A 27,819-nucleotide genomic window follows, 5' to 3' on the forward strand; every position below is an offset into this window, starting at 1 on the left:
AGATTTGAAAAAGATCTACCAACATACAAGTTTGTAGAAGAGTTTAATTCAAGTTTCATTTGGTTTTCCTCCAACCAAAATTGAAATGTAATGATGTAGAAAAACTCAGGATCCCTGTTTTATTGTGGTATGCTTTGCTGCTCTCCTTATACAGTGAACTATTTAATTTAGATGGCTGTAGCAGGTTTTCTGCCAATATGCAAATAGGATAGACGATTTAATATATGCATGACTTCAGTTAGTAATTCTACAACAGATGATTTGTATCCCTTATTCATAAACTTTCTGGAAAGAAAACAAATTGTATGATGAGGGAAAAACACCAGGCTATCATCCACTGTTTTTAACCATAAGAGTACTTGATGGAAAGTAGAGTTAACAGTCTGTACAAACTACATTTTGTTGGAGGAGTAGAAAGTGTACATGGCTAATACATGCATTAAGAAGCCATCACTGTGCACAGTGCTTCTAGTGGGGAAATTCAACAGCATAAGTGTTTAGAATTCAGCATACATTCTCTGAAGGCAAACAATAATAATGTACAGGTAGTAAATTAATGAAACAAACTGAGGAATACTGTAGATGTGGTTTGATTGACTGTAACTTTTAGGGAGTGTCTAGCAACAGAAAGGCTGATCTCTTATATTCTGCATAACTGAATGGCCAGTCAAGATACCTTCCTTTACTGCACTTCATTTCATTATGTGCAGCAGTCTGTATCTTAGCACACTGCTTGATGTAATTTGGAATGGGAAGAATGGGATGCCTTCCCACTCATGTTGAGACATATGTGAATCTGAGTCATATGCAGAAGATGTAATACCAGTTTCAAGGACAAAGTAAGAAAATTGCATCAGTATTTCTGCATGTAAAGATATTTTAATTGTAATATATCTATTAATAAACAAATAACATAACATTTTTTCATATGAAGAGAACTAGGAGAAAGGAAGAGCAAATGAGGCCAAGAGTATCTTTTTTGTTTTGTTTCTATTTGTGTACATATATATATATATATATACACACATTGATATACACACACTGAAATGTTTCCATGAATTGTTCAATGTACTGGCACTTTCTAGTCCTGTTGACATGGCATTCACTATTGGTTATAGCTTATATGTGGCTGTATGCAGGTACAATGTTGAAAAGAGAACTATTTCTTTATTATTTGGTTTTCTTACTTTGGAGAGCCAATTATGTCAATAATTGATGAAGTTTAGGGTTCAAAAGATTTAATTTCATCTAGCTCCACAGAAACTATTTCATTTATTGAGTAGAGGTACTGCATTTAAAGCAAACGTATGGTATGTTAGCATTTGCTGTATTACAAAATAACATATAAACTTGATGAACAAGACAAAAGCATACCAAAAAACCTGAAGGGTGATTATTACATTTAGCTTTGAAACTGTCAGGGTTTATTTGTCAAGTATGTGCAGTGGTATGTATTTTTTTCAATCCACACTAAAGATAAACACTGTATGCGCAGACTGGATAAAACTAGATATAAAGATGGGGCTGCACAGCTCTATAGCTACAGCTGCAGCCTTAACTAGAGTCCCAATAGTGGAAAAAGGTAAAAGCATACATAGATTGAAGTGGTACCTTCATATTGGAGTATGTTCTTAGATCAAATGTCGAGGTAATTGTAGCTGGCGATATCTGCAACTGTCTGAAAGAAAATCTGCTTTTTTTTTCTCTAAACCATTTTTTTTAACACTAGAGTATCCTGCAGTTCATTATCAGTTATCCTGATTTCTCTCAGTAGAACTGATGAGAGTAACTTGCTTGTCTGGGTCAAATGTTTTTTGAATAAAGGTAGTCTTAAGCATAAGGTCATCCTGTGAAGCATCTTCTGCTTTGGCATAAGGCAGAATACCCCACTAAAGGAAGTTTAGAACAAGAGAAAGAAGGAGAGAGATGTATTACCCAGTACATGGACTACATTCAATGAGGTAACTGGTATCAGGTCCTGTGGCAAGCAAGTTCTGTCATTTCTGCTCACTGTCCTAGTAAGAGGAAGTGCAGAGGAACACAAAGGTACAGGGAAAAGAAGGTAAATGGAAATAATTAAGATTAGCTAGACATTTGTTTTCTTGTATATGTCCTTTCTTCCAATTTCAAATGAATGCAATAAAAACCCAAAACATTATTGTCTACAAATGTCTGTTGACATGTTTGGTTGGTTGTTTACCTCCAAGTTTTTTTGAGATTAATGTAGCCCTAAAAACACTTACAGAAATCAGTTAAAAATCACTAAATAAAAAAAATCACTATTATTTTCAGGACAGTAGATATGTACTGGGTACAATGATATCAGTTCACACTATTGTGTATAATGAAGATATATATGAAAATTAGCATCCTATGAATCTGTTTGTGAAGCAGTACCTTAAAAATTTAATTGACTGTTCTTTCAATTGAATTAATGATCTCAAAACACCTTATTTAGAACTAAGCTAAGTTTACCCTACATCTCTTATTTCAAGTGTGATGAGTTGAAGTGTGTGAAGTAATTGAATTTTCTGTAGCGGGTGATTATGACAGTGAACCCATGAAAACAGTGGAGTCAATAATAATAAATAATAGGCACATAAATAGTCCTTGGATTTAGTTTACTTTTACTGATGTTGTGATGTTAAAGATGGGATTTCTATACTGTGGAAGATGTGCAAAGAATTTGGCTCTAAGTGAGCTGCATACAGACTTCATTTTCTTTTTGAACTCTTTTTTTCCATTCAGAAAATCCTGATTTTCCATTCAGAAAATCCTGATTTAATGGCCTACTGAGTAGCATCAGAAAACAGCATCAAAAAACCCACAGCAAAACCAAGCAGCTGTGTTGGGATCAAACAGGTAGAAATCATAAAGGTGAGTCATTTTTGCTTTTACAGTGTACGCCCTTTATTTTCTTAATTTTATCATGATGAAATTTAGCATATGGTGGCAGAAGACAAATCCAGTGTGTTTAACTATAAGATTTTTTAATATAGATTTTATAGATTAAAAATTAAAAGTAATATTTATGGTATGGGTTTGTTGGGAGTGTCTAGGAAAGTTTCTGCTTACTCATCTGAGACATGAATTATTTTCAAAAATCCTCAACAAAATATTTAAGGAAAATGTTTTCAAATTAGTTTCTGAACTAAGCTTAAGAAATGTTAAGCCTTTCTACAGAAGATATAGCAGATTTGATATGATTGATGCCGTGTTAATAAATGTTGATTACAGAACATCAGTGTGACCACTACAGCAATGACATAAGCTAAACAATTGGAAAATAATTTGATCCAAATAATTTGACCTGTTCTAGTTTTAAGAAACATTTCTTGTACATGTTCTATCTTCTCTTAGCTCTGTAAAGAAAGTGTGATAGCTGAAACAGACACATTTTCCTTCAAAGCAACCTACCAGGCTTTCCTGCAATCTTGGCTTGTGATATTCTGAATGGCCAGAACAATCTTCCTGAACTTCATTTACCAGTTTTCAAGAAATACTGCTTTCTGCTGAGAAATTGACATTCTTCTCATTTGTGACTGGTACATAAGAAAAATGATACAAAAAAAAAGCTTTAGTCTTTTTGCTCCCTTAGCTATGCACCTAGCGCCTTGCTGGGCTCCCAGAGAAACACAGGATATTATCTTCCCAGGGTGATTCAAATCAAAGTATATATAATTTACATTCCTTTTTTTTCTTAATGATTTTTGTTTCATTATTCTTCACACATTCCCTTGCTTCAGGGTCCTTATGGTGAATACAGCTTGAGATGCTCTCAAGAATTTCTGTGGTGCTCCAGCCTTGCCTGTCCTTATTCTGGGGAAACCAACTTCAGGAAGAAACATGACTTCTTGGATGGAGACAGATACATAAATACAAGTTAGTCTGCCATCTTCTCAACCTTACAAGATGGCTTGTGATTTTAGAAGAATATTGATTTTCATGACAGATGTATATCTAAGATTTAGCTTCTTCTGTTCCTCAAGAATTATGGCAGAAAAGAAGGAAACAAACAACTGTAGTTATTTGCCTCTGCTCAGGACATAAGATAGTAAATCTACGTTTATTTTTGTCTTGCTCTGAAGATTACCTCTTCAAACATATTTCTTTTTCTTGCAGCAGGGAGATAAATCTACTCAAGAAATACTTTCTGGAATTCAGAAACCATAAATGAAAAGTATAGGGATGTATTTAAAAACTCTCCTTTTAAACCTTATTTTAAAATACTTTACTTATTGCTCTGATTTACATTATCTGAATAAGTTGTTTTTTCACTCTTAATTAAAATCTTCTTGATTTTATGTCAGTTTTCTAATGCCAAATACAGAAGTAAATATTGTATTACGTGAATGTATATTAAGACAAACAAATTAATCACTATTGAATCCCTACTAACAAACTGCTGTCAATGCTCTGGATGCAAAAAAACTTAAAACAATCAACCAAACCCCAAAATCTGATTTTCTGAATTATCATCTAAGTATGTAGATAATAGTGATATCTGTAATTTCTTCCTTATCCATAAACTTTCTTTCAGTTTGTCCATCATAGTAGCGATATTTGTTGACTCTCCATCTCCTTCTATGCTCCATCATGTTCTCTGCTTTTCTTTGATGGAAAGAAGCCTTTAGGGTTTTGTTAAATGCAAATACATTCCTCACACCACCTATTCCTAATAAGTTTGTTTCTTAGAATTGAAATGTAGTAAAGATATGTTGAATAAATACTATGGAATTAACCCTCGAAATCTTAATTAAACTACGGATGTTTTAGTCTTAAATACTAGACTTTAATCCAGACTAAAACTTATTTCAGAGTGGAACTAAAGTATGACATAAATTTGGCAGTGTTAGGCTGCTTTGTCTTTTTAGATGTCGCATATAGAGTACAGTAGGTAAAAAATGTTGTATAATAAACATAAACCACAAAAAGTAAAGGTAACAGTTCATCTTTTCCCCTTATACACCACACTAAAGTAATCTTAAATTAGTTCTCACTGTCGTATTTAATTTTGAAATATGTAGAAGACCCCTTAAAAACTGCAAGACTGAGAATCTCTCACTTCCACTGGAACCATCCTACTTTACTTGAAAGTCCATCCTATTAGAAAATATGATAGATGTGGCTATAACCCATGTCAAAATCCTCTGGTAGAAGGTTTCACTTGATAAAACAGTGTTAAAACCACATCAAATAATGAAGATAACTTACACTTAATTTCATATTATTGTTTTTAATTGTCTTCACAAATGGGACTGTTTAAGTCATGGTTTAAAGCAGAGGTCGTCTCATTTTACATTGTTACATAATTGGATAAAATAATTTCCTTCTTTACACTGGTGTTTCAAAAATGTAGAAAACTAAAGCTTCTCTGAAGATTTTTGATTCATCTTTAAACAGAAAATACTTGTACACATTAAAATCTGGAAAATTTTCTCTTTGTTCTCATTATCTAATGGAAAGTCTGTATTGTTTCACTCCATGGAATAATCTCAGGGAAACTCAAGGCCTTATGAAACACTATGGGGTCAATCTGGAATTAAGTCCCTGTGCATTCTATTTCCATTATTTATTAAAAATTTTAGATCTTGAATTAAAAAAGCAGAGGTTAAAATTTGCAATATCACCCTTTAAGGTGCAGTCTTCTTGTCAAGAACAGTGAGATAGAAAGTAGCTTAGTACATCTAGATGATGCTAGAAATTCAGACTAATTGCTTCCTATGTGTAACATATATTCTACATTTCCTATCATGACAGAAAGTTTTGAATTAGTAGGTAGAAAGCAAGAGACTAAAAAAGGCAGAAAATCTGAAGAGCATTACAGTGGATGTACATTTTCATCTCTAACTAGAAATGCAATTTTGGTTTCATTTGATAGGGTATTATGAAATGCTAAAAAAATGGTATAAACTAATGGTTTGAAGACAGAGTTTAGAACAAAAAGCCTATTAAAAGAGATTAAGTAAGCTTATTACTTACATGTATTCTTTAATATATGTCTTTAACTCATTTTTTTTAAGAAAAACTATTACTATATAAATTCCTCTTTTACTACAATCTGTGAAGCAATTCACATGCATGTTGATATCGTGTCAGGCAGCTCTCTGCTAAAATCAGCAGAACTGCTTTCATAGGGAATAATGAGAATTTGCAATGCAAGCCTGTCTCATCATGAAAAGTTTCCCTCATGTTATATTATGGTTGCATTACAAAGGGTACAGGCTTATGCTGTCAAAGGGAAGCCAAGAAAGAAAGTTTTCATGTCCCAGTTTGAACCATGAGTTCTGGTAGAAGGTGCCATGTTACATATGCTGCTGGGAAATTTAGATCCTTAAAATCTCCAAGTAACCTGTTCTGCATTCAAAACAATTAAGCACAATGCCAGAATTTTGTGATAGGTTTGCCAGGTAAATCTTCAGAGAATCATTTTTTCTCTCATGTGAAGACAGAATTCTGATGTAATTCTTTTTGGAGATGATAAACTCTCAACCATGGTTCTCTAAGACAAAGATATATACATTTATGAACAGAGGTGGCTATTATGCATGGACTTCCACACCTTTTTTTTTATCCTAACCATAACTTCAGATCATTGTAAATGGACTGTCTTCTCTATACAGGGAACATCCAGTATAAAAAAATCCAGCATAAAAGCAAGTCTACCTACTCTTGTTTGTTAAGGCCATAACTTCAGCACATATACAGGAAGGTAAGGAAAACAATCTGACTAGATTAAAGACAATGCCTTGTTTGAAGATGTTACAACAGGTCTTGATTCAGTGTTACATGACCATTTCTACAGTTAAGAGGATGATTTGTATTTCTGGACTCATAAATTACACTTAAAAATTTTGGCAATGTTAGTAGGAATTTTAATTGAGAAGAATAAATTTACTCCCATTTTGTGCATTCTGCAGAAGACAGGCTGATAAACCAAAGTAACATTTGTATCCTGACTATGTAAGTAAATGGAGTCCGCAATGACACGAATATGAAGAAAAAAAACACTAAAAGAATTTTTAAGAGGTATAGTGTCTGAAGAAGATATATAAGTACCCAGGCTTTTTGGGCACTGTGATCTTCTGAGCCTTATCTTTAAAACTGATGGAGTGTTTGACATAAGTTGGGAAGAATACTCATGTTCTGTGTGTAGAATGGGTGAGAAAAAGAGAGAAGCTGAAGCAGTCATTTTGCGTGTGGATTTGGTTGCCTTTCTTTTCTCAGTTACTACAAACTGATCAAGTAAGCTACACCACAACAGTTTGAACTCTGTAATATTGAAATAGGCTCCTATAAACAGTAATCAGAATTAAAGTATCTATTTGAAATGGAAACGATAAAATTCTCTAGAAGAAAAAAAAGGCAATATTAAAATAAGATTTTGTTAGATAATCAGTTCTCCTTCAATGGTATTTTTGTGCATGTGGAGGTGTCTAGAAGGAACAAAGATCATGGCTGACAAGGTTTTTGTTTATATTACATTTTAGACAAGTGCAATCATGATCTTTAATGTAATAGTCCTACTATTCTGGTTATACTTTTAGAAATATTAAGATGGTTTTATGCAGAGAAGTGGGATGCTTCAGTTGAGCTAAACTGGCACAATGTAATACGCTTGCAGTATTAAAACTAGTTCATATCCTTCTGTGTAGCTTAACACTGTATAATGCACGCATGTTCAAATGCAGCAAGTTTAATATTCAGAGTGTTTACATAATAAGTCTTATTTGATGTTGAAAATGTACAAAGGAACATTACCAACTAATGTTTCATATTATATAGTTGCTTTTAATGAATAATGCTTTGTTATTCAAAGTACCAACAATACCTTTAATTCAAAGACAAAATGAGGCTTTTTGTTATTTTCTGCTTCTGAAAGAATTATTTAACTGACAGGAGTATATGAGGAATGTATTTGTGTGTATATATTGAGCTATGTATGTATCTAATAATAGATACAAATGTGTGGTTTTATATCTAGAAAATTCAAAGTTAAGATTCCATTTCAACGTGAAAAAGAGGAAAACTACGCATTTCACAGCCTGAGATGTTAAGATCTACAAAATTACTGCAGGTTTGACCCATGGAACAGCCAGATTTTTATCCTTCCTTCTTTGTTCTGTTTCTACCAAGTCTGGAAGCTGTTTCATTTTTAGACTAAAAAGTTTTCTGAGAGCTTTGGTTTATGACCAAAGAGCATTTTAAACTTTGAAACCAAGAGCAAAGATACAATAGCCGCATGACCATAACCTCCCACTTCCTTTTCATCCTATTCTTTACATATAAGGTATTCAGTTTCTAAAAATAAATTCTTGTTATCACAGATTTATAAATGGGGTGTTAAGACATAACATTGAAATTATTATTTTGCTATCATGTTGTGTTACATGCCCTACATGTTTAAGATTCTATCTCATTGTTTCATTCCTATGCTATCTCTTCGGTGAAACTACTTTCTCCCCACTAAATAATGCTAAAAGTGTATTGGATAAATAGTGTCAGTCTGTTTCTTTACTCTTATTCATTATTTATTATTTATTCTCATCCAGACAAGTAATATTTTCACCTGTGAAATAATACACATACCGTTGAAACTGAAGCCACCTCACGGTTGAAAAATGCACTAATGAGTTTAGAGACAGAGAATAAAGTTTTCAAGAAACACACGTAGACATATAGGTTTCAGTCAAAATCAATGTTATTCCCATAGAACAGTTCCCTTTATGTGGTAAAAATCTCTCTAAAATGAATGAAGAAAAGGTAAAACAATAGAAACTAAGCATGTCCAGACAGAGATATTTTAAGACTAAAGATTTTAAATAAGTTTCAATGAAATTTCATTTCTTTTCAGTGACTAGAAACCACAGTTTTTACCGCCTTGTTCCTCCACAAAATTACCATGTTAACGCTTCAGTAGCTGTTGGGGAATGACGATGATTCAGAAGTAGACCTCAGGTATTAATGACTTTCTTCTACGGATTTTCTTCCTCTTCCCTTCATTCAGTTCAGCACATCTGTTTCCAGAGGACATTTGTGCCCAGTATTCTTGTATTCTGAAGCATCATAGTTTGATGTGTAATTTTCTTCTTACCCATTAACAACTTATTTGAATATAACCAGCTCTGATATTGTTTTAGTGTAATGCAGTACTTGATAAACAATTTCTGTCAATAATAACCCCAGTTTTTCTTTCAGAGTGAGATTAAACTATACATTGACACTACCTTTCAGTATCCTAGATTTGCTTGCATAATAGATTGACAGCTGATGTGAAACAAAACAACTTTAATCAGGAGCCAGGTTTTCCTCTTTCTGACCCCAAGGACACCATAATGTAGGTGACCATTAGTTTTTGGAGGAAAAAATTTCTTTGATTGCCAGAAACATTACCTATTGGCACGAGCATGGCCATACAGCGTTTACCTTGTCCACTTCCCACCCCTCAACACTCTCAGAACGTGTTCAGGTTTTTACAAAACAGAATCAATATGGTCAGAACAAGGCATGAGCTGGGATAAACCTATAGATTTATAAATTTCCTATATATATGTAATTTTATGAGGGTTATAAGGGAGCTTTTAGTGAAATCAGTCAACTTGACCCTCACAAATATTAAACATATTGAAGTATGATCCTTTGGAGGATAAGATACTTGTCTATGTTTCTCAGAGTGCCTGTCGCAGATATTCCAGTGTCCTTGCTTTGTGGCAGAGCAAGTAGGCCGATGTGTTTAATACAGTTATATAGTATCACCCTAAATCAGAAAATAATAATTTCATAGCAGATGAATTACAAGAAAAGAGTCAAATATTTGTAAGGCTACTACATCAGTTGACACGTTGCTTCTGAGAAACAGTATAAAACCTCTGCTGTGGGCATGACCTTAAAGTACTGAGAATCTCTCCATAAACACAAAACCCATTACAGTGGGTTTAATTATCAAAATCTATAAAGTTATATAATTATCTTATGCAAATATTCCCTAAATAGTCTTGCTGACTTAACTGGGTATTCATTTAAATGTTGCACACATGGAAATACTAGGTTTAAATTATTAACCAGTAGAAAGTTCTTTTTAAGAAAATCAAGACAGAATTATTGTATGTTAGACTGTAAGGGCATTTTCCGGTGTCATTGAGGTTAATTTCATATTTTGTAGGCAACATATTCCTAATGTGTTTCACATATTTGCCAATTAAAGTCCATTGGTTTATTTCCAAGTATTTACTGAAGTAGAACTAGTTTCTCTTACCTTTTCCAGATCATGTAGGTTAGCCTCTTGAGCCAGTGTCATTCTTTAGGTTAAATGCTTTCCCCTCCCTTACATTTTCTCTGCCTGTACCACCACCGTTTAGAGACACTGGTAATACCCTTCTGAGTGTATTTGGCTAGGTAAAATGGGCAGTGCTCCTGTAATCTCATCTGGTAATACAGACAATCAATTTTATAAAATTCAAGATGCTAAAGGCTAAGTCATCTCTTTTGTGGAGGAAAGAGGCAAAGATCATTCGGATTCTCACTCTTTTAACAGAAGTAGGCAGCTCTAGGGCAAAGCAGACTCTGCTCTGTCTGAAGTTTTTGGAAAAATTAGGCTAACGTGACTCCTGAGGCCCATGCCTTCAAGTACAGCACAGTAAACAGGCTGAAGTCTTCAGTGCACAATACAGTAACAGATACTAGAGGGACTGTGTAATGTTTAATTTCTAAATGACAGTGAGGAAGGCTGTGGAGTATATTCTACCCAGGGTCTCAAACCTTTCCACCCTTCATATGCAGCTATGGCTGATCAATCCTAATCAGTCTTATCCTCAGAAGGGGAACCTTGGTAATGTTTTGTAGTTACCTGCTGGCACGAAAGATTTCACTGTGGCAGGTATGCTGGGACAAGCGACCAATGCCTTGGCATACCCGTGATATTAGCAGCAAGCACAGAGCAAACGGCCAGTGTTCTCATGCTTTCTAGCTTGTTGAGACCTTGGAATATTTACCAAGATCTGTGAGTTAATAGGAAAAGAATGCATGAGACAGGAAACATGGAGATAAGGGGCATATCTGTGGTAAATAGTGGGTTGCACTCTATCGCTGTAACTGTGGGATACTCACAGGTGGGAATTCACTGGGGTAGCTGCTGACTGGATGCAGAAACACTATATAAGGTTTGCATCCACTCAATAAGGGTGATCTCGTTTGTCGCCACATTGATGGGGTCTGTGCCTTAATCGCTACAGTTACCAGTTTGGAGAAGTCCCACTGAAACTGCCTAGAATTCAGTAATTCAATTTATGAATGTGTTTATTAACTCAATCTTGAATTTGTAGATGATTTTTTTGATTAAAAAAGGAAACCCAAAATCCACTTGCTAAAATTTAAACTTAGTGTGAAAGTAATTTTAATTTGTTAATTATCACCCAAATGTAATCCACACATATCAGACCAAGGAACATAGTCTGGCATTGGTTAATTGATTTAGATATATTCTGTAGTGCATTAAGGTCTGAGACCAAGGATGATATAAACTTGAGGGCTCCCAGTTCTGTGGTCTAGAAAGTTTTGCATGCTTAGATAAATACTGTTATGAAAGGTGAAACTATGACTGAATAGAGAGTACATGAGCATGGTTACTCATGTGCAATGAAGTTATGGTTCATATGATTATTAGCAGCTTAATAAAATGTGGGACATGATGGGCTTTAGAGCAATCGCTGAGTATGGCAGGAATTCGTGGTAATGCTTTCTATAGAGGAACACATGAATGGAGATTATAGGTTTCCTGGGGTAGTAATGTGTGAGGAATACATTATCCAGGTGACTCCTGGCATACTACAAACTAAGCCCTTGTTGCGAAAGAACTGGGTTACTGTGATTGCTCAACTTCTTTCTTTATGCACAGAGCCATCAACAAATTTTCTGTTTCTGATGTAGTACTTAACCTGAGGCACACTTCTCAACTGCACTGATGGATGTTTTTCATGCATCATCTGGATGATAGCATACCTCTAGCAGAAAGATGTTTTAGTTTTTTTCCCCTTAAACTTAGAACCGTAAACAAATGGGCACTGTTTTCTTTTGACAGTCTTACTAGTTGAATATTATGTCTGTTCCTTAGGAGTATATGCGTGAATTTTTTAAGGAGGTAAGAGCATGAGTGTTGCAGAAGAGTTTTGGACAGCAGAGAGAGAAAAGGATGTTAAAAGAAAAAACAGTCATAGATAACATATATACCATTTGTTTTCTCTCCCTTTCAATGATACTACCTTCAAATCCTTAACACATTATTCCTAAAATTCTTGTCTGGTCTTTCTGGTATAAAGAACATACTCAATGTTTTCTATTGCACTTATTCTTTTCTTCCTGTGAGCATTTTGGTTGACCTTCATTATCCTTCAGATAATGTTTCATAGGCTTTTTAGATTTTACGTTCCGTGCTTTCTGATTAATAAGTATTGTTCATAGAATTACTGGATTCGTTTTAAAAAAAGTAATATTTTGCATGTTCCCTCTAAAGTTGAATTGTTTTCCTTTCATGATTTTTCCTTTCTAGTTTAGCGTTTTTTTCCTTTGTATGTTCACTTTCCTAATGCACCATCATAAGCTTTTGCATGGCAATTGGGCTGGCTGTGAATGTCAGCCTCGATCTTACACACAATCTTTGAAAATAGATTTAAGTAAGTTTGAGTAACTTTGCATATCTTTTTGAGTACATTCAACATTTTCTATAAAGATGGAAAAAGTTTCTTGGTTTGGTGTTCTTACTCACAGTTACAAAATTTGTAGCAGAAGTATAGAACATTTTAGAACGAAATATCATATCTACAGAATGAAATCTTGCCAAAGTAGGGTTCTGGTGTTTTACTTTTTCCCTCTTTCCATCTCATTGTTGGGTTTTTTTCTTTTTAAAAGAGGATTTTGACTATAGTGATAAAGAAAATGGATACCAATGATCTTTAAAGAAATAAAAAATAGAAAAGCAGCCTTCAAATCCATATTTTCTGTATATTTCAGAAGAGACAATAAATATTGCAGTAAGAATAACTATTTAGCAAAGGAAAGACAGTGTAAGTGCAAGTACCATCTCTAAATACAAAACAATTCTGTTAGAATGGATCATAACCAACCAATAATTCTGTGATAAATAAAGGGCAAGTTATTTAATACTAATATTTTAGCCTTAGCTCTCTTAAATTCAAAAAGCATGAGAAAACACATGAAAACAGAAAATCATTATAGAAATACATTATAAAAGCTGTAATACACATTGTAGCAATTAAGCATTTTATTTGGGTTTCCAAGAAGGGCCATTTGTGTTATAGTCTTTTTCCTGGTAACTGTAATTCCAGAAATATGTGTAAATGGAAGGTGAATATAGTACTTCAGGGTTTTTATGCACTGATGGACTGTAAACTTCTTTGGTTTCATTTGAGAAAAATAAAAGTAAAATGCAGCTTAATTAGATTTTTAATTATTGACTTTCCAATCTTACAGTCACAGAAGCTCTGCAGAATCCCTGTAGATGCTGAGTTCCCATGATGAAATTAACATCTCAATAAATTGTTTCTGCATGTATAATAATTCTCCTGATTTACTTGTGTTAGTAAGGTCTGAGATAACATATGTTCATCCTAACTCTTGGAGCCTTTGCCTCAACTTATTTATTGGATTCATACATACACTGTGAGCCTTATGAGCAAGCACACCACCACGTTAAGGTGCCTATGCCCAGACAGTTGTTCACACTCAAAGACACACACAGAATAGTTTTTTCTCAAGTTAGTTATTTAGAGCAACATAAGCCTAGAGATCTAAATGCAAAAATGGAACTTGATATGGAACACAAGCTCTAGTTTTTATCCATTTAATCTACAATTTAGAGTACTACTAGTTGATGGAGCTGGACATGGTATGAGTCATCTGAATGAATTAGATTCATATGTGCAAGACGGAAGCTTACTAATTCCTCAGTCAATCAAGGTAATACCTTAATAATATAGCTAATGTGATTGCAACATCACTAAAAGTAATACTACAAGTGGGATCTTTTAATCAGTGTCTGCACAGTGCAGATGTACTGGCTCTTTCAGTGTATCCCAAGGTGCTCTATAAATCACTGATTTTCAATCTATTGAAAAACACATTGTTTCATTTTTTTCTTTATTTTGGTCTTAAAACACTACTTCTGTCTCTGTTTACTTAATGTGTTTTCTAGGTATTCAGTCTTAGAGTCATCTGGACCGACTCATTCACACTAATTAGTTTAGATGACCTTCTTGGTTGTCTTGTTTATCACTCCTCCTTAATTTTAATTCCTGTGCCCCACTATAACTCTCCCAGATTCTGTTCTCATTCAGGATACTACAGTTTGCATGACTTCTTCGAGATTAGTATCATTACCCATTTACTTCATGCTGTTTATAAAGGAAAGAATCTACAAGGCTTTATTTTCTCCACAGTGCATGCACAGAACTCCTATTACTGTTAAAGGAAGTTTCACGTGACCATCGAATAGTAGCATTTGTTCAAAAAGAAGGTTTTTCTAATTGGCCTACCTTTTTGCAACATGGAAGAATATAGTTTATTATCTCTAGACTAAATCTAATTAGTGCTGTCATGTCTACAGGCTAACTTTAAATATCTGCACTGATAGTACTTCTGCTGTCTGCGTTAGTAGTTTTCTTCAATGTTTGTGGAAAAATAAGAGGAACAGTAATAAGGTGTTCAAAATAGGAATTCCATCATTGGGAAGTCTGTAGATTTGTCATATGTAATAACATGTGTACAAGCTTTCAGTAATAAAAAAGAAAAATCTTGGGATGCTATGATCGCTGAGTCATGCATGGAGATGATATAAAGAATATTACATGTTCTGTCAACTTGTATTATGTTAACTCTTTAATTAAGTGTAGGATCACAGATCATACTGAGGAGAGGGGAGGAGAAGGAAGGGGCAGGGAGGGGAAGGAAGGGAGGAGTGGGGAGGATAAGGAATTTATTCTTCAAAAGAATAAATCAAAATTAACGCTCATAAAGCATTTTTTAGTTCTGATTCATGTAATATCCTCCTCCCTTCTCTGTATTCTTTTCCTAAACTTCAGCTGAATCTTCCTTAGATTACCCTTGAACTAATCAAGGTAACTTTCCTAAAATTCATGGAGTTTTATTAGTGAAAAGTGGTGTTTATGCCCTGATTTCCTAGTCATGTGTTCTAGGGCTTTTTTGTTCTGTGTTGATATTAAAATTTGTGAAATATTTGCTAACTGCTCGTATTTGTAGTGTGTTCAGTTTATAATGAGAACACTCAAACTTGCTATTGCAATTCACGATGAATATTAAGTAACGACATTGTGTGTTTATTACTTCAAAAATTATACACCATATTGATTTTACAATGTAGAAGTCAATGTATGGTGAGTTATTTAAAAGCACTTCTGAGTTTTCTTAAGCAAGTAGGATTATGTTATTTGAATAGAACCTCTAAAAGAATGCAGTCTCAACAAAATATGAAGCCAATGAAAGGGTATATGATTTTTGTTAAATAATTAAAATGTACTTTATGGATTATAATTGAGATATGTGATTAATAGTTTTATTGGTGTGAAAAATTAATTCTAAGTGGTATTCATTAATTTAGAAAAGTGAAAGCTGAGGCACACAGCAACCTGGCCTTTAAAATCTTAAATCCTTGTATTTTTGACTGTTCAGGTGATGTGACATGTGAAACACATCAGGGTGTACTAAGGTTACAAGTTACATAAGAAACTACCATTCATATTCAGCAAGGATTGAAATCTAGCAGTTAAACAGAAATGACAGCGTGAAAGATCAAGAGGGAGAAGATATTGAAGAATAAAGTATCCTGTTTTGCAAGATGGAAGTGTAAAATGGTGTCCTGGAACTATGTCTTAAGGACATTGTATTCTCCTCTCATATTTTAGAAATATTGTCCCAGATTCTTAGTTGATATAAAGGGAATTATTAAGTTGATTTAAATTGAGCTCTAGAAATCCACCACTGAAAACTCCTTCTTCTAATTGCCACCACATACCAAGAAAAGCAGCTGAAGGTTTATGATGTTAAAAAAAAAAAAAAAAAAAGAGAAAAGAAAAAAAACCCAAAAACAATGATGGGGGATAGCAACTAGGAAAATAAGATAGCATAGGAAGTCCTATATTTTACTCTGAATTATTTAAGTTTCTGAGAACTCTAACATAAAAAATAAAAGAGGAAATATACTGAAATGTAGAAATGGGGATGGAAAAGGAAATACCCTTTTTTTACTCTGAAAATGGTACAGAGTCTGAAAGAAGTTATAGGAAAAAATAAGCTGTTTTATCTTCTTAGAAGTTATTGGCTTTTTATTTCCTTGAGGAAAAATACTCCCTTGGAAAAGCAGATTTCCAGGGTTACAGCTGAAAGAAGAAACAGTGCTATGACATTTCCTCAGGGGACCAACTCCATATTTAATTTTCATGAATGTTCCAGTGCTTATTGATGTGAAAGCTGATTAAACTCAATTTTAAGCTTCAATAGTTGTATGTTGGCCAAAAGCAAGTTTCTATTTATTTCTTTGATTTTGAAATTCAGACCTTATGTGACGTTGGTTAGCTACAGAACCACAGAACAGAAACCCTGCCACTTGAGCTGTACAATTACTAAACACAGCTCTAAGCCTGAGCATTCATCACTGAAGGACTACTTGAGGAGGAGAAAGTGCATGCTGCAGTGAGGCTTCAGTGGTTCTGTTTAAAGAGTGCCGACAACTGCATAAAAAGTTCATGAACAGAAAAAATCTGAATTGTTAGCCGGCATGAATAATAACGAATTATTCATTCACCCTTAAGACAAGAGGAAATGGCCTCAAGTTGGACCAGAAGAGGTTTAGAATCAATATTAGGAAAAATTTCTTCAATGAAAGGGTTGTCAGTAATTGCAACAAGCAGTCCAAGGAAGTGGTTGTGTCACCACCCTTGAACATATTTATAAGATGTGTAGATGTGATGCACAGGGAAATGGTGTATCAGTGAACTTGGCAGCGGTAGGTTTACAGTTGGTCTTTTCCAATCTAAACAATTCCACAATTGTTCGTAACAGAAATGGTCTGGCTGACAGCTGTGTAACAAATTTGCAGGTGCTATATACAAAATATACGTACAAAACCTTTTTTATTCATGTGACTTGCATGTCCTGCCTGCAATCTCTATAATTTTCTTGACTGAGAAAATTACACAAGCTCGAGAGCTCATTCAATATTGTATATTATACTGATATGTTTGTCAAGCAAAATGTGTTTCTGCATATATGTGTGTTTTGCCTTTGGTATCAAGCTGTGGGGTTTTTTACTTCTTAACTTATAGAAATCTAGAAAGCTACGCTTTACAAATCTCTACAGGTTAAACAACAGAAAAAGTCTTTCTTAAGGCTAGTATAGGAAAAAATCAGAAAATATAATATCTACTCAAACTATATAAAAACAAGGTCTTGCAAGAGCATTCTGTTATCATTGAACAGTTTAACTGAAACGGGGAATAATTTGAGACAGTCATATAGGGAACAAAGCTCTTAAATGATAGAAATTGTCACGTTCACACACCATGTTCCATAACTTGTGTGTATTACATGACCGTTTACATCTGATGGGAAAAGGCAAGATGGAAAATTGTGGACATAGGGCTGTGAAATTCAAGGAAATGTTGAAAGTATAGGTAAAAAAGGGTGAATGAACAAAGTGATGGGAGCCCAATTTCAGCACTATAATACAGCAGAGCCTACAGGGAGGGTAAGAAGCAGATGAAGACCTTGGTGAGCCCATGCACAATAAAGAAAAAGAGTGGATGAGAGAGTAGAAGAGATCTAGAACAGAGGAGAGCAACTCCTAACAATGGGTATACACAGGTTGGAGAAATTAATTCAGTAACTGCATTATAATTTTAAGCCTGCAAGCAATGCATGCAGGTTTTCTGTTAGCTATAGAGAATAAAAACTGTGATTTAAATTGATATATTTAGAAATATTGAAGTATTTAGATGGTAATGATCCAAACATGTAAAAGGAGTTCTATGAGACTTTGGCCGCTGCTGGATGGAAGAGTTTTGACCTTGTAAAGGGACAATAAAGTATTTTTTTTTATAAATTCATTGAGGAATAAGAAAAGATAGGAAAATGTATGTATGTAGTAATTAGAATTCAGAAATAAATGATAGTTTGAAGAAATGGCTTGTCATTTGTAGAGAAGGTGCCCATACAAATGCAGTTTTTATTATATCCTTTACACTGTATATTGCATCTGTATTTTTGATGGCCCCATAGGTTTTTTATTTGTGCTAAAACACCTGTATTACAGTGATATTGAATTATTTCCTCTGAGAAAATTTTATCTTTAAAAAACAGTAAAAAACACTGTCCTACAACAAGGATAAGGTACAAGCGTGCTTAACTGGAGACTAAAATAGTTTCTCCAAACTGTTGTAAAATAATTAAAGTTACCATATTCTCCCAGACTATTTGTAACGTAATGTTTCGGTAGGGGGAAAGTAATCATTAAAGACAGGTGGAAGATAATCACATATTGGTAACGGTGATAACTAGAATGTACAACCTTTTCTGGTTTGCATGTTCAAAGCTTTGCATTATATTAATCCTTTATGTAGAAATCTTCCATACTTGGACAGCACCTTGTCATGCTTATCTGTGGCAGGGAGGAAAAGGAGCCTCTAAGCAGCTGATGGTCAGGTCGTGCTTCCTTGGGGAATGGTTCATGGAAAGGCACAAGAAGTGCAGTTACATTACATGTCAGTAGTATTAAAGTAAACAACTGAACTGTTTTTTTTTGTAGTAAAGAAACCCACAGATGGGTGGGCCATAGCACACCTATTTAGAGGAATCCTTTCACCAAAACCTTATAGTTCATTTACGAACATAGGCAGAGAATGAGAGACAGAGGAAAAAGTGAGTTGAAGTGACTATTTTCTACTTGGATCTGAGAGAGTTACATGATTTGGTAACTTAGAGAAAACTATAGTAACAAAAACGTCTCAATTTTCAGTACATACTTCATTTTCTCATTGATTTCTTTCACAGAACTTGTCATGTTATGGCAACTGTAAATCATATTTATAGTTGTTCTCTGGGTAAAAACCCATCACTATCAGTATTAATTTGACAGACTCTTTTGGGATTTTTTTTATTTGCTAGATTTTTCTTAACCATTATGATGAGTAAGGGCCCCTAAAGTTTTATTTTTTTCTTTACCACTATTCTTATGTTAGTCAAGCCCCAAATTTCTCCATATACATCTCATTTTATGGTAGCATTACTTTAACATTTTTAACTACACTGTTCATCTATAATAAATAAGTTACCACCCTTTAGAAATCTATCACTTATTAGTCCGTGCAGCTCTCAGCAAAGTCAGTTATTGGTCACAATTAATAAATTAATAATTCAAAAAAAGACACAGAATTATAAATTAGATATTGATAGTACACAAGCATGAAACAGTGTTAGATCAATAAAATTGTCTCAAGTGTGCTATCACCATCATTACTGATTTCGCCTATAAAAATCCTGTTTATATTATTATGGTTAAAATGTAGGGTTATTTTATGAAGCTGAAATATATGATCATGTTTTGTAAAACAGACTTTTAAGCATAGAAATTACTTTCTATTTAATAGATGTAAAAAGAAAAGAAACCAAATAAAATTTTTGTTTTCTAGAATTTTTTCTCCAGTAGTTCAGTTAGAAAATATATTTTTGAAATGTCTTTCATGATTTAAAATAATCTGAATATGAATATCAAAGCTATGCATGCTTATGGGAGAGAGAAAAGAGCTCAGAAGAAAAATTGTACAAGTCTCAAATTCAACTTAAAATTCAACTTAAGACACTGTAACTAAAACCCCTGATTATTTTCCTAAACTAAATTTCTCAAATGCGTTATTTTTTCAAAGTTATCATTAGAAATATTATGGTGGCTAAGCAAATTTGAAGGTACTTAATACAGAAAATTTTAGACATTGATACTACTCTGACACCTGCCTCTTGCCTTGGTATTTGCCTGTGCATCAAACTCTGACCCTTGCAGCAGAATACACAGATGTAGCACGCCCAGTTGTGGAGGTAGAGCGGCTTTGATGCAGAGTGTGGAGCAGGTAGTGGGAGAGCAAGGATTAAGAGAGCAGGTAGATGAAAACAAGGGATGTGCAAAGACCCTCTTCAATATCTCCTTTCACCCCAACACTCTCTTCCAATTGTAGGTAGTCTCAGAAGCAAGCCTTGGTTCCTAGGGCAACTACTGAACAAGGAAGGCCTGGGCAGTGAAAGGGTTGGACTAGAAGGAGAAGATGGACAGCACGCCCTACCAGGCCAGTGGCCCCTTTTGCAGAAGGTGTAAATTTTGGTAGAGCTGTGGGTTTTTTTCTAAGTATTAACATTGTAAAGAAGTACATTTATTTCTATTTTAAACAAGATATTTCTGTCCTTTAATATTTTAAAGAAAAACAATAAATCCACTAATTTGGGGGCATTTTAAGAAATAACATTTTTTGTTAATTGCTCAGCTTTCAGTCCTTGTCAATGTTCAGCGTTTTCAGATATGTTTGAAAGCACCTAAGGCAACTCTGGAGAGCACTGGCAGAAGTGGTCAAGAGAAGTGCTCAGATAAAAATGGCCAATGGAGCTTAAACAAAATAAGGCATGTGGTGATGACTTATATTTTCTTTTAAGAGTATAATAAATGCTGTTTATTTGTAGAGCATTCAAAATCTTGCATTAGAGAGAGTTATGCTGTTGACATTGATGTCATTAAGAATTAGGTCTGAAAGGTTTCTTGCCTCTGCAAATCATTGTCAAGTGTTTTTACAAAAATCCTAAATAAAATCCTGAATATGAAGGCATGTTTACTTGTGATGTTTATTTTCCAGTCACAGTTATTTTTAGAACATTTTGCCAAGTCAGAGATAAAATCAGCAAGTAATGAAATGAAAGATCTTTAAATTGCTTAAGTCACTTTAACCTTGAACGTAAATGAACACCTTCTTTTCATTTTCAAATGGTGATTCACATTCAGTATAATCTCCATGACTCTAAGCTTAGTTTACCAAGGTCATTGTAAGATTTAGGCAACACTTTAGTTCCTTCACCCTTGCTGATAAAATGTCTGCTGTGTTTTATGAGACTAGGTCTGTTAATTATTTTTTTTAAGCTCCTCATATTTGTGCTGAAACAACAGTAATCGAGTAACTCTATGAATTTTTTTAAGTCATTCAGTGAAATTATACTTGGATATAGGCATCAACTTGCAAATTAGAGGTAATTGGATAAAATTATGAACTTTTTTCTTAATAGTATTTACCAGAATGGTCAAAACAATAATTGTAGCCACAAATGAAAGAGCAGTTGGGAAAGTGTATAACCTTTTTCTTATAATGTAAGAAAATCGGTTCTGCCTTATAGATTAGCGTTTCCAGTAAATTCCTAAGTACTTGCAATCACTGCAGTAAGAAAGTATAGTTATAGAAATGCAAGAAAACGTCTAAGTTAAAGCTTATCTAAGTCCATTGTTTAGCTTCCTTGAGCATGGCAAGGTGATATTTTTTATTTATTTATTTGTATTTCCATCTTATGTATTAACTTCATAGTGTGTATAAAATACGAGGGGGTGGGTGTTGGTTAGCTGCATATATTATGTTATTGCTGCTATAACTGTTTTCATTTGATTTCTAAAGTCTTGCCATGTTATATTCAGGGATGTTTCCAGACCATTTATCAAAAATGCTCCAAGCCTTCCCAATACTTGTTAGTTGTTAAAAGCTTGCTGTCATGTCATGTCATTTGTTGAGAATAAACTAGAACACAGCTGAGAAAAAACAATCAATCAGAGTTTCCTATTCCATATTTACCATGTGTGGGTATTTTCTAACTCCATATTTTGTTACATGTATCTGGATGTGAATGAGGACTTAACAGCACTTTACTTGTTATTCAGGGAAGCTGGGTTCAGAGGCTGAATTTTTCAACCACGCAAATAAGTATTAAACACCTTATTTACATATTTCAAATTCTGGGGATTCTGCTTTTTATTCTTCATATATATATTTGAAAACACAGGAGAAAAGAGAGAAACTGCCCAAGCAAGGTCAGTTCCTTGTACTCATCTCTGGCAAGTGTAGGAGGCAGCTCCTGCAGCGTTAATTATATTAAGACCAGCATTTATCAACCCAAAGGGGAAAATATGCTGTTTATGAGGATTTTGTAGAGATAATGTGAGTTAATGTGGCTCTACAGTTAATAGTGAATACATAGTTTCATATTCACTCTATACAGAGTTTCTGATATTTCTGATGTCTAAAAGAGCACAAAGCAAGTGAGTTAAATAACAGTGTCAGTGTTATAAATTAGCCTAAACATTGTATGATTGCCACTTTGGGTACAAAATCTCTTTGATGTTTTTCAAGAGATACGGTTTCCCTCTGCTTCTATAGAAAGTGTAGTTTAAACTGATTAAATTAAGAGGGGAAAAAAGAGTGCTCTGAGCAACAGAGAGATAGTTCTTTAGAAAAATTAGAAATAATATGCATTTTGTGTTTTATTTACAGTACTGATTGTTAAATAAGGATGCATTGTTTTCCATTTTTTCTGTTATGTAATATTTCATATGGGAAGCAATTCTTTGCTATGCCAACAGATACCAGTATCATCTACCTGTAAACTGAAGTTTGGGAGCATCTTTTGGGACAAAAAGAAAAGAGAAAATAAAATCTGGCTATTTCCAGAGCTATTACAGTGGATGAGCAGTTATAGATTTAATTTAGTTGGTGAGTAAAATGCTTCAAAAATTGAATAACGACGCTGGTGGGAAATCCCCAAAATTTGAAAGGGGATTTTTAATCCTTTATTTTGACTACTCTGCTTGAGATACCAAAATTGAATTTAAAATATATGTTTGAAATATATACGTATCTCAAATATATTCACTCAAAGTGCTAAATCTTAATAATGTTTTAATGTGAGATGATCATATCCAATGTGAATATTAAAAAGATGTTGACACAACACTGTCAAGTAATGACATAAGAAAGAACATACTTTATTATGCATTTGATTCCAAATGGTTCTTTTTCAGAGTCATGTCTTGTTTCTTTTTTAAAATGTAATTTTCTTTGGGAGGTCATTGCAGCAGCTGCTTCCTGAAACATACTTTATCATACATTATCTCTAGATTTACTAAAATAAATAAGAAATTCCTTCAATCAGGAAAGGATTGTGTATTTGTTTACTGTGTCTTTCTTTAGTATTAAATCGAATCAATCAAACTGAAATATTTTATCTTTTTAAAATTTACTTATTTTTCTTTATGGTTCAGAGTGTGCCTACAGAGTCACTTTATAAGAAGGAAAAGGAAATATTGGTTTGGCTTTACATAACCAACAAGTGATGTTAAATAACTTAATTCCTTAATAACTCCAGCATTGGAAATCCAAGGATAGAATTTTTTAGATCCATCGCATTTTTCCCATCTAGAGTATATGAGAATGTTAATGAAAAATAAAATAATAAAAGTTAATTAATAAATCAACTGTGTTTTATATTGATGATCGTTCTGTACCCATCTGATTTCAAGAATAACAACTGAAGAAGAAATATTTTTACAATTTTTTTCCCAGGCAGACTTTTAAAGAGATCTGTTTCCTTCCATAGGCTTCGATTTTGAATGAAATAATTCACTGATGTTTATCTAGCAAAGAGGTTTTAGCCCTAGAGTATCTAGTAATTTCTTGAAATTCTGTAAGTGAGGCACATCACTTTCAGAGGTAATTTGCAATAAAATTTGCAATGTTTTAAAACATATCTGTATGAATTACCTAAAGGTAACAAAGTTTCAAAAAGATAATCGATCTTTCTATGATGTTATTAAGCTACAGTTTCTCAAAAAGCTATAATATGGATTGTACAAAGTGTCTGTTTTAAAGCCATTAACATGAGAAGTGCTTGCCTGAAGCTAAAAATCTGTGTTGTTTAATAATATCTAGTTTTTAATTGATGGTGAGTAGCTGATGTCTCAAAATTACTGCAGTGGTCAATTAACACTTGCTAAGATGCACTACAAATCTGAAGATAAGGAAATGGAATGTGTTCTTGTGCAATTGTATATCATTATTCATTAATAATTTTTAGATTTGGTCAGATGTTTGCTGACTAAGCAATATGACAGATTTTTCAAGTATTGAGACATATGAGTTATTTTATCCCACAATGGGTTTTTTTGTGGTCTCTTGAAGAGGCTTTTATAATTTAAGAATAGTTTTGTTCATATTGGTGTACTTTGCATGTTGCTGAAGAGATACAACGAATGTAACACTTTGGTAACATTAATTTAATTTCTGTCTGAAATCCATAAGCACATTTGCTTCTACTGTTGACATGGAAGAAATCACCAAGGAAACTAGGAAATATATTTCCTACTCCACAACGGTGTAGTCTTAACTCTACTGTATTAAATTTATACTCTTCCTAAGTATTATAATGATTAATAGGCTATAATAGTCTAATAGCGTAAACCCCATATTTCATGATTACACCAGAATGAGATCATATACAAAGCTTAAGCAAACTGAGTTATATGACCAAGGAGAATTATGAATCTGCCTTTTTATTGTTATTTTATTACAAGCAATGTTTTGGTAGTCTTTTTTTATTTTTATTTTTTCCCCCTTTTTTTTTTTAAGTTTTTCCCCACCTTTGCAGAAGATATAAAGTGAAATAAATCTAATCAGTATTTTGTATCCCAGTAGATGGAGTAACTGATTTTATTTTTCTAGGACTCAAGTCCTCTCTGAAGGTGATTTCTTTTTTCTCTTCATGCAGGAAGCAGGAAAGCTGTTGTGGTACTAGCTTGAGTACAGAGAGATTCAAAACACACTGTAATTGTCCTTGCTTATGATGAAAAAGCATTCTGGGAGGCAGGGGGGATGGAAGTGCCTGTTGTGCTACTGCTGAGTCTCTCTCCCTCTCTATCTGCCAGCACTGATCACAATGACAGAGACTGTTTTGCTCTGTCATCCTGCCAGTTAATGAAAGCTTTCTTTTCTTTCAGCATCTGTCCTTGAGGGAGGCAGAATGGAGTAGGGGGGTCTGTAGATTCAGCGGAATATTTGTTACTGAAGTAAAGACACAGAACTTTGAGACAGCAGCAAACACAAAGCAAGAGAGAAGGCTTTAAAGGAAAATTTTATGCAGAAGCAAGGAAGGTATGGAAATGAAATATGAACACTGATGAGTACCCTGTAGCTTGTGTGACCTGTGTGATTTGGAAGTACTGCAAATTTCAGGCATGGGTGTGGGGCATTGGGTGGCTCTGGGCTTCCAGGGAGCCTCATGGGCCACAGAAGTTCCTCTGAGGAGCATAAGTAGAACAGAGCAGTAGTACTCTTATAGTTATATATAGACATATTTATTTCCATGTGATATACATATATACAATATACAGTTTGATGGTCACAGAAATATGACATTTCGATACTTGCCTTGCAAGATTAGAAAGGCTTGTTATTCCTGATTTACGTGTTTTTTTATTTGAAGGCAGAGTCAAGAAGCCATAGTTTTCTTGCTGCAGGTTAAGCATTTCCATTGCTTTGTGACCCAAGTTGTAATTTTTATCTACTTTAATGCATCATTTTTCTTCTTATTATTTCTTGCCATTTCCGTATGTGTAGGAATGGCTTTATCATACACATTAGTAGCTTTTTGACTTGAACTGATCTACAAATAAATTCAGAAGGTTAAAAAAATGTTTTTAGGAGACTAGTCAAATGACTGACTCCTACATTTTACACCTGTGTGTTAAGTAATCAAGGAGGATGGTCAAGATTTCAAAATAATACAGAGAAACGTTGAATCTGAACTTTTATTTTGTTAATTTAAGACCCTTCTTTCATGACTGTCAGCAGATTCCTTAAGAGCACCCACATGGGTATTTCGGGCCAGGTGTCTCTGGTGTCACTGCAGCCATTCATTACTCCTTCATCTGACAGGTCCCAGATGGAGGGACAGTTCTTGCCTGAGAGTTTTCCAGATGGAGCAACAGCACTCTCCTAGTTCCTTTTTGATTTTAGTGGCTAATTTCTGTTTTCTTTTATTAAATTTCAAACTAAAGGATCTTTAGTGTTGCACTTTAGATTCAATGTTGATCTCTGGAGAGAACAATCTTTAGACTTTAAAGTGTGGTGGAAAACACCATTACTGAATAGCTTAAAATTAATAAGATTAACAGCAGAGCTTTACCTTGTGTAGTACAAAGAGCAGATCATGTGAGAGGCCTTTTCAAGAAAGATTTTGATGTCAACCTTCTGTATCAGGTAATGTTTGGACAGCATATATCATCAAGGAAAACCTAATCAGTTGGCATACTATTTTAATTCAGGTAACTAAATAAGCATTGCTAGAGCTTTGAAAAATAGCAATAGGCTTCTTTTCACTGCCAAGGTATCCCTGATAAACTGTAACTGGAAAGAAACAGTACCTTTCAAACCCACCAATGTATATAAAAAAGTATTTCATACTTGTTTCTTTTAGATCTGCTACAGTTTTGTAATTCCACAGGTGATTGAGGACTCTAATAAACAGCAGGATTATTATATTTTTCAGATGACCCTAATGAATGAAGTTTTAAAGCATTGTTCTTCAGTGTTGATCAGCAACACATTGATCTGCAGACCAAAGTCCAGAGGAGATCAAAATGGTTAGAGATCTAAATCTAGAAAACAGAAATAAAGAGTGAATTCACTGAAGATTTTTAGTTTGCAATAGAAGGAACTGAAGTGTGTCCTGGTAACACCTTTAAAAATTATGAAATGCTGATTCAAGAAGAGAGGAATTAATCAGTTTTCCATGTCCAGTATAGATAAGACAAGAAGTAATTGACTGAAATTTTAGTAAGAGAAATTTAGATCAGCTATTATGAAAAACATACTAATAGAAAGGACTGTTAAGCATTGCTGTAGTTTGCCTGTGGGTGTTATTAAACTTCCACTGAGGAAGTGGAAGAGTGTCATGAATGACACTAGTGTTTTGCCATCCTCATCCGGTGGCAAGACCACAGGCTAAATGACCTTTCAAGGTCCATTTTTGCCCTTTGACTTTAATGCTGCAACTAATACAAGCTTGTGACTTTGACCTGAAAACTACAGATTGTTGGCAGAGAAAATCCTTGCCATAATTAGAATTTTCCTTGATCCAGTTTAAGTCTGAATCTTGACATGGAAGAAAGATTAAAGAAACAGAGCAACAGTAAGAATCAAGAGACTGGACAGTGTTAAAAGACTTTGTGGATGAGGTGAATGAGTTACAGGGAAGGACAGAATGGATAGGCATAGAACTAAGTCACTACGGAAAAAATTTTGGGAAAATAAATTACCTTATTTGTATGAAAGCAGTAGATGTCTCCTACGTGAGTGTAATGCAACATTCAGTTTGTGACTTTGGTTTGGAATAAAACAAACAGTATTTATGCAAATACTCTCTAAGCTGGTTGCTGCTAGAGAATTTGCTTTAACCTCCTCCCCACCTCCTCTCCCTTAGTATTTCTGAAAGAGCTATGTTCCAAGAAAACAGAAGGGGAAAGAAAGGGAAACAGAACATCTCCCCACAAGGTGTTTCCCTTGACAGTTTTGGACAGGAAGGGAATTGATTAAAACCAAAAAAAATCTGCATTTTTAAATAATAGCTTTACTGTTTGCCAGGATCACACATTCCATCCACTAACTGCAAAACAACCTTGCAGTACTGTAACCATTAATGTAACCATTAATGCACAGCAAGTCTAGC

The sequence above is a fragment of the Phaenicophaeus curvirostris genome, chromosome Z (genome assembly GCF_032191515.1).
Source record: "Phaenicophaeus curvirostris isolate KB17595 chromosome Z, BPBGC_Pcur_1.0, whole genome shotgun sequence".
NCBI classification, from domain to species: Eukaryota; Metazoa; Chordata; class Aves; order Cuculiformes; family Cuculidae; genus Phaenicophaeus; species Phaenicophaeus curvirostris.